This window comes from Canis lupus, chromosome 21 (assembly GCF_048164855.1).
Source record: "Canis lupus baileyi chromosome 21, mCanLup2.hap1, whole genome shotgun sequence".
NCBI classification, from domain to species: domain Eukaryota; kingdom Metazoa; phylum Chordata; class Mammalia; order Carnivora; family Canidae; genus Canis; species Canis lupus.
Genome location: NC_132858.1, coordinates 31,764,616 through 31,772,962, shown reverse-complemented (window position 1 = coordinate 31,772,962; position 8,347 = coordinate 31,764,616).

Sequence of the window (8,347 nt, the reverse complement as noted above, 5' to 3'; positions counted from 1 at the left end):
TGCAGGTGGGAGCTAAACTGGATCACAGCATTTTGTTACTACTCCTATAATGATATTTCACTCCCATTCTGGTGTGGATTGAGTCAAAGAAGTAATCTAATTTTAAATTTGTCTCAGTGTTCATTATTCGGAAACAAATTACTGTTCAACTTTTGGTTCTTCAGTGGATGTAATATGTTGACAGCAGGCTTGTTGCTTTTAATAATTGCCACTCACCTGCTTGGAGTCACATCCTAGACTCACCATTGTCCACTATTGTGGACATGGGTGGAATGAGTCACACACATACAGACAGTATCATATGTAGGACATCTGCCGAAGACAGACACACCTTCTTTCTTTCTTTCTTTCTTTCTTTCTTTCTTTCTTTCTTTCTTTCTTTCTTTCTTTCTTTCTTTCTTTCTTTCTTTTTCTTTCTTTCTTCTTTCTTCCTTTCTTTTTCTTTTTCTTTCTTTCTTTCTTTTTCTTTTTCTTTCTTTCTTTCTTTCTCTTTCTTTCTTTCTTTCTTTCTTTCTTCTTTCTTTCTTTCTTTTTCTTTTTCTTTCTTTCTTTCTTTCTCTTTCTTTCTTTCTTTCTTTCTTTCTTCTTTCTTTCTTTCTTTCTTTCTTTCTTTTTCTTCTTTCTTTCTTTCTTTCTTTCTTTCTTTCTTTCTTTCTTTTTCTTCTTTCTTTCTTTCTTCTTTCTTTCTTCTTTCTTCTTTCTTTTAAGATTTTATTTATTTATTCATGAGATAGAGAGAGACAGAGACAGAGACACAGGCAGAGGGAGAAGCAGGTTCCACGCAGAGAGCCCGATGTGGGACTCAATCCCCGGATTCCAGGATCACACCCTGGGCCAAAGGCAGGTGCTAAACCACTAAGCCACCCAGGGATCCCTTATTTGCTTCTTTCATGTTTGAAAAGTGAGTATTATTAGCAGATAAGATTTTTTCACATTCATAGAAAAGTACAATGTTTGCCTTCAGAGAAGAAAATGTTTGTAGAGAATAGCCTACCCTTGACTGTTATATGGAGGAAAGATAAACCAATGTATTTACCTGGTTTTGTCTATGAAAAAGCTTTTGACACTTTTCTTGCCAAAGGTATACTTTAAGGTTGAAATAATACGGTAATTGGGGCAATTTTTAGTTATGAGAAGTCTATTGGCTGAATCAAAGTCAGGGCAATCATAATTCTCTGGTTGTATATCCTTGGGGAAGTAATGTTAATGACAATCACCTTATATTACCTCTTTTTAAGGTGGTTATAATAATACCTTTTTAAGTCACAGGAATTTTGTGACAAATGAGATAATATGTGTTTAAGCACTTTGTAAGGAAAACAAAATTCTTTTAATTGCTTGTTAGTAGAAATTGAACTAATCATGGTAGAGTCCCTGAGAATTGCACCTGACTGACATTTATCCACAGTTTCTGTAACTGAACCATAAAAGAACTATTCAGTGATTTTCCAAGTGTGAGGATGATAAAACTTCTTTTGGGTAATTAATAGGGTAAAATGATAGAGTATTCTTGAAGTTATGAACAGAAAGACAGATGAAGAATGTTTCTTTGGGCAAAGGTCCTACAAATATATATATAAAATGGTCTTTAAACACATAAAGGAAAAGTTCTAGATAACATTTTTGATACAGATCTGAAATTGGTAAGCATAACAAAAAGGGTCAGATAGTAAATATTTCAAGCTTTGTGGGCCATATGGTCTCTGTCAAAACTACTCAGTTCTGCCATTTTAGTGAAAAAGTAAGCACTAGAATGATGAGTGTGGCAGTTTTGCAATAACACTTTGTTTATAAAAATGCACATGTCCAGATCTGGCCCATGGGCCATCATTTGCCAAGCCCTAGTATATAGTAAAAATAATGATATAATTCTGGACTATTTCCTGACAACTTTAGGCTAATAGAAGACAATGACATACAAAAGACTTTGATGGGCTGGCAAACTGAGGAACTCTGAGAAATTAAGTGCTTATATATTACCTAGGTAAGAAGACTTGCAGGACATGGGCTTTGTTTGCCTTCTGAGGAACAAACATGGGTTGCATGATGACTGGTTGTTATACTTCAATAATGCTATAATGGTGAAGAAAGTTTTTAAAGACCCAATTAGACTGATCAAAGGATTGGAAAGGTTCTTTATAAAGATACACTTAAATCATTAGGACTCACAATCTGGAAAGAATAACTAAGAGGTTATGTGTCTGAATTTAATAGAAATAACTTCATAGATGCTAATAGGTTTCATGTGGTTATTTATATGGTAAAGATAGCTTGGGGAGTCACTTCATTGAATGTTTTTGTGCATGCTACTTTAACAAAAAGACAACATTATAGCAGAAGAAGAAATAGAAGTTCTTTAAAAAATCATAGAGCTCAGATACTCAGCATTTCATGCTTTCCTTATGTATTGTCATTCAGATTTTTTCCGTACATATATATTTTTGCATTGTTCTCATAGCTGAGATATAATATTTTTCTCACTTACATTATAGTATATATTTTCATGTCATCAGTCATAATTCTATTCCATTTTGGTGTTCTCTTCTAATGCCTTTGACTTTTCACTCTTTAGTATTTATTACCATTTGATGTCTTCCTAATATATTTTATGTTTAGCAGAATTTTCTCTCCTGCACTCCAGATACTTCCTTCACTTGTCCATTGCATGTTCTTAGTCTACAGTTACTTAACATGTCCTGGAAAGAAATTACCATTAACCTTGCTCAGAGCTATTATGCTTCCTTTACTCATCATCTTTTCAAATGATGTCATAAACCAAACTCTCAAACAAGATTCTGAGGGTGAAGATTTCTCCTGCTCTGCTGAGTCCCTAAATGAATATATATTAAATCCTGTCACTTTTACCTCCTTGAAACCAACGTCTTAGACTAGCCAATAATTTTGTTCATTATTATTGTTGCGAACAACCCTTCCCTGTCTTCAGTCCATCTTCCATCCTGCTGCAAAAATGGTCATTCTATGTATACATCTTATTCTGTTCCTGGTTAAAATCCCTCAGTGACTCTCAATAATAATCCAGACTCTTTTAAACACAAATAACAGAAGTCTTACTTAAGCTGGTTTACAATAAATAAGACTTCTCTTGTTCACCAATTTAGAAGGATGTAATGGGCTGACGAGATCCCCGCTCAAATGATGTCATTTGGTGTCTTAGCTCTGATTCTCTGTTTGTGTATCTCTATCACTGCTTTCACTCTTTTTCTCTGCTTCATTCTTTCTCTCCCACCTTCCTTTCTCCAAATCATTTAAAGAGTAACTAAAAAGTTTGACATGTGTCTAAGTATCTCGGAGGAAAAGTGCATTCAAGAAAGAAAAAGAAACAGTTAATGTAGGGAAAAGAAGCCTAATGGTCTAAACATCGCTCATGCTAAACTCACGGATTTGTCTGGACCAACTGAAATCCCACTTGAGGGGCACCTGGGTGGCTCAGCTGTTGAGCATCTGCTTTTGGCTCAGGTCGTGATCCCGGGATCCTGGATTGAGTCCCTAAAAAAAATCGGATTCCTTGTAGGGAGCCTGCTTCTCCCTCTGCCTATGTCTCTGCCTCTCTCAGAGTCTCTCATGAATAAATAAAATCTTAAAAAAAAAAAAGAAAGAAATCCCACGAGATTTAGACATATTACTAGACACACAAATGATTTTTATTTGAGTTATAATTTGTATGAATTAATGCATGTAATTTATTTCACCATTTAATTTATTCCAGTTCACTTTTGTTTCTGATTTTTTATTGAGCAAGTTAACTAAACAATATGCACCGATACTTTCTCCAGTCATATCTTATTAAATAAGAATATTAATAACAAAACATGAAAAGTGCTTTGGATATCTAGAATGTATAGACTGATACAAAACATTGAGAAATTTGAAAGTTGCATGTGTACACATAGATACATACATACAACAAACTTTTTATTGTTTCATATATTCCAAACTATGTAATGGTGTTCAGTTCATGCTTTCTAAGTTAATATTCTTGAAACAGTAAATTGTAGGTGCTAATTATTATGGGAATCCAATACATCGATAATAAGGAAGAAAATAACAATTTTTAATTCAAAAGTATAGATTCAAAATGTTATTTATCACCTAATTTTTTACTCATAGTGACATCTGTAGATCTTTCATACCATATACTACTGCATGTTACAATGGAAACCAGTATAAGGAGGGCATTAACTCAAACTCTGGGGTGGTCCTCTGGGTAGGAACAAGGAGTATCAATTTACATATGCAGAAAGAGGTTTCAGGGCCTTTTTGCCTGCTGATGAAGATGGTTAGCTATGTACAGATGCAAGGAAGAAGGGTCTCCACAGCAGATCTCTGAGGTGAGTCTCCATCCTGATCAATACACCAGACAAAGAAGGAATACTGCATTAGTAGATAGGATTTATTCATTCCCACGGTGATTTATGTATTTATAGACATGTGTTTCATTTTTTTAATTACTGAATCTTGAACCACTTAAAGCCAGACTATGCCAATCATCAACTACAGCTGTCTTAAATTTCAAATTTCTTGACAGTATTTTTAAAGTTTTCTTTTAAATTTTCATATACATAGATGCCCAAAGTCCCAACACTTGAATTCTCCCATTTAGAAGTTATATGAAAGACAATACTAATATTGTAATTCCTTATATGTATGATAAAGTTGTTATTTTTACAAGGGAAGAACATGATCTGTTATTTAAACTTTATTTTCTCTTTTTCAGGTGATTACTTTCCAATATAATTGAGACTGAATCATTAATAACTATCTAATGCTACATAAAGACATAATACTACATTAAGCATTATGAGTATTTACCTTTGATTATTATGTTAGTTTTTTATTATTTCTTGACTAATGATATTGAGATGAAGAAGGAAACATATACTTAATATATATAATTAGTCATCATATTTGTCAGATTATATTTTTTTATTTTTAAAGATTTAATTTATTTTATTCATGAGAGACACAGAGACAGAGGCAGAGACACAGGCAGAAGGAGACGCAGGCTCTATGCAGGGAGCTCGACGTGGGACTGGATCCCGGGTCTCCAGGATCAGCCCCTGGGCCGAAGGCTGCACCAAACCGCTGAGCCACCCGGGCTGCCTGGTTATATTTATTTTTAATAATGTGGAGGAGGTTATCAAAAAATAGTACATTAATATTTGCTAAGATTGGATATGTACAATAGAAACATTCTTAAATTTGACCATATTGCTAGAAACAAACAAAAAAGATAAGATCAGGTGATCATCAGATAACTTGACATGGAGTTAATTAACTCTGTAACTATTTTATCTATTTAACTATATGATAAGAAATCATGGGGGGGGGGTACAATATAGTCCTAAAATATTGACTCTGAACTTGAGAGACTAAAAATGAATAGCAGAATTCACAGAAACTTTGATAATGGTAATAAATGTAACACCACATTAGGGAAACATACTATTTTCAAACCAAATTATCAGAAAGCTCTGGTATCTCAGGAGTAACTCAAGGATTTTGAACTCTTTGGCTTGGAACTTTATTAATAATCAATATATTTAAATACTTAAAATTGTCTTAAAAACAAATGAATAAATTCCTCAGTTTGAATACATTAGAGAATACCAGGAGAATAAGTTTTGCTAAAAGGCACAGGCACTTGAATTCATTTTGGTGCAGACCTAAAACTAAATCTCTAAACCCACCTCAAAATGCAAAATGAATTTCTTGTAATGTATAATGGGTTTTCATCTGAATTCACATCTGCACACAGGCACCCATGTAAAATGTATGTCTTAGTACACAACCAGAACACATGTGCATCAGGTGCCATTAAATGCTTAGTATGTCTCAACTATGTGTCTGTGAGCACATCCTCATCACAGGGTAATAGTTTGTTTTGGGTTTTTTTCCCCCAATAAAAAGTAGGAGGCATAACACACTGTGCTGTGATAATTGCATCATTTTAACATTTAAAAATTTTAGTAAATATGTTATTTTGGTATTGGGGGTACCTGTGGCACAGTCAGTTAAGTGTCCTACTCTTGGTTTTGGCTCAGGTGGTGATCAAGCCCTATGGCAGGCTCCTGTTCAGTGGGTAGTCTGCTTGAGATTCTCTCTCCCTCTGCCCCTCACCCTACTTGCTCGTGTGCTCTTACTCTTTCTCTGACTCTCAAATAAATAAATCTTAAAAAAAGGAATTGAGAGCAGTTGATTAAATTCACACGCTTTAAGGTTTCTAGATCAATTTAGTTCACCAGCATATGGTATTGCAAACAATCAATCAAACTATGAAACAATGTCTGGTTACTATGCTTTAAATATAGAGACTATTTCTGGATGATACATAGAACAAACTATTGCCAAAGTTATTCTTTGTAAGAGATCCTAGTTCTGGGTAGGAGGGAAGATTAATTTTTTTAGTTGTATTCCATTGCAGACTTTTTAAAATAAAATGGTTATTATTTAAAAATTTTACTATGTGCCATCTGTAACTTTTTAAATTAATTGTACAGCAAAATGTGGTAAATGTTATAATTAGGAATTGTTTTTTGAAATGTCATTTGCAACTTCTTGATCGTGGGAATCCAAATGGTCTTGATTCTACGCAACCAATATAAAGTGAGGTGGAACTTTGAAACATAAATATTCTTGTCAATAACCTTTTCATAGGAAAATATTTCATATTTCAACTCAGGACATACTTTATAGAAATGCATTTGAATATTATTGTTTTTGTTGTTGAGCTACCACTAAAAATTTCATCTAGGGAAAAGTTTCAATTGCCATTTTTTAAAAAACCACTGATAAAAGGCTTGACTTGGTGATACATTTTTGGATCATTCAATTCTTACAAAATATATATGAAGTGAGAATTACTATATCCATATTTATTTATTTATTTATTTATTTATTTATTTATTTTTTACTATATCCATTTTTAGTGACAAAAATCGAAGCTCAGAAGTTTATAGCCTTCTCTAAGACCAAATGATTAGTAAATGTCAGAGCTGTGGCTTGATTCAGGTGTTCTAAACTCTGTATCCAGAATTTGCTCTTTTTTCTCACGATTTTTCACATGGAGGCATGATGTACACATTTTAAAAAGTATGTGGTTGAAACTATAAGACAAAGATATACAATAATTATAGGTGTTCCTCTTCAAGAAATTGAGAATTCAAAAAATGAGAAAGGAACGGAAATTCTAGCCCAGAAACCTTGTGAGGAGGCGGTGTGGCCTTAGGGCTCTGAACATCAGCGCAGATACCCATGGGAATCTCTGTCTGCATGTTGGCGCCCAGGTATCTGTTGGGTTCATCAGGCCTAAGTCCCTGTTTAAAGATTCTTTCTGCTCTCCCTGTTGCTTTAGGATTGAAACTTTGACTTTTTTTTCTCAGACTAGTGCCTGAAGTATAGTAAGTGCTCATTCACAAATTTCTGATGAATAAATTGTCCCTCTTTCCTGTCATCCACTCAGAAACAGCTTTTGTTTTCTTGAACCCAAAACTGATTATTAAGACATGATTACCTTTTGTTATAATTGTATAGAGCACCTAAATATTTAAATATTTAGAGATCTAAAGGGAAAAGTAGCAATATAATAGTAGTAGGGGATTTTAGCACCTCATTTACATCAATGGATGGATCATTCAGACAAAAAATCAGTAAGTAAACATTTGCCTTAAATGACATGTTAGAACAGATGGACTTAACAGATATACACATAGCAATTCATCCAAAAGCAACAGAATGCGTATTCTTCTCAAATGTACAGGAAACAGTTTTGAAGATAGATCATGTGTTAGACCACAGACCAAGTCTCAGTAAATTTAAGAGTACTAAAATTATATCATGCATCTTTTCTGACCAGAAACTAGAAACTAGAAATTAATTACATGAAAAAAACTGGAAACTTCACAAATATGTGCAGATTAAACATTCTGCTGAATAATAAAGGGGAGGGGTGAAAAAAAAAGAAATGTTTTGAGATAAATGGAAATATACCAAAATTTATGGGATGCAGCAAGAGCAATTTGAAGAGGGAAGTTCATAGCCATAAATGCTTGCCTCAAGAAAAAAGAAAAATCTCAATCTAAATTTACACCTCAAGCAACTAGAAAAAGAAAAAGCTCAAAATTAGGAGGAAGAAAATAAAAAGAGAAGAGACTAAAAAGATGAAGGATCGGTGAAATTAAGAACTGATGATCAGGACACCTGGGTGGCTCAGCGATTGAGCATTCGCCTTCAGCTCAGGGTGTGATCCTGGAGTCCCGGGATAGGGTCCCACACTGGGCTTCCTGCATGGAGCCTGCTTCTCCCTCTGCCTCTCTCTCTGTGTGTCTTT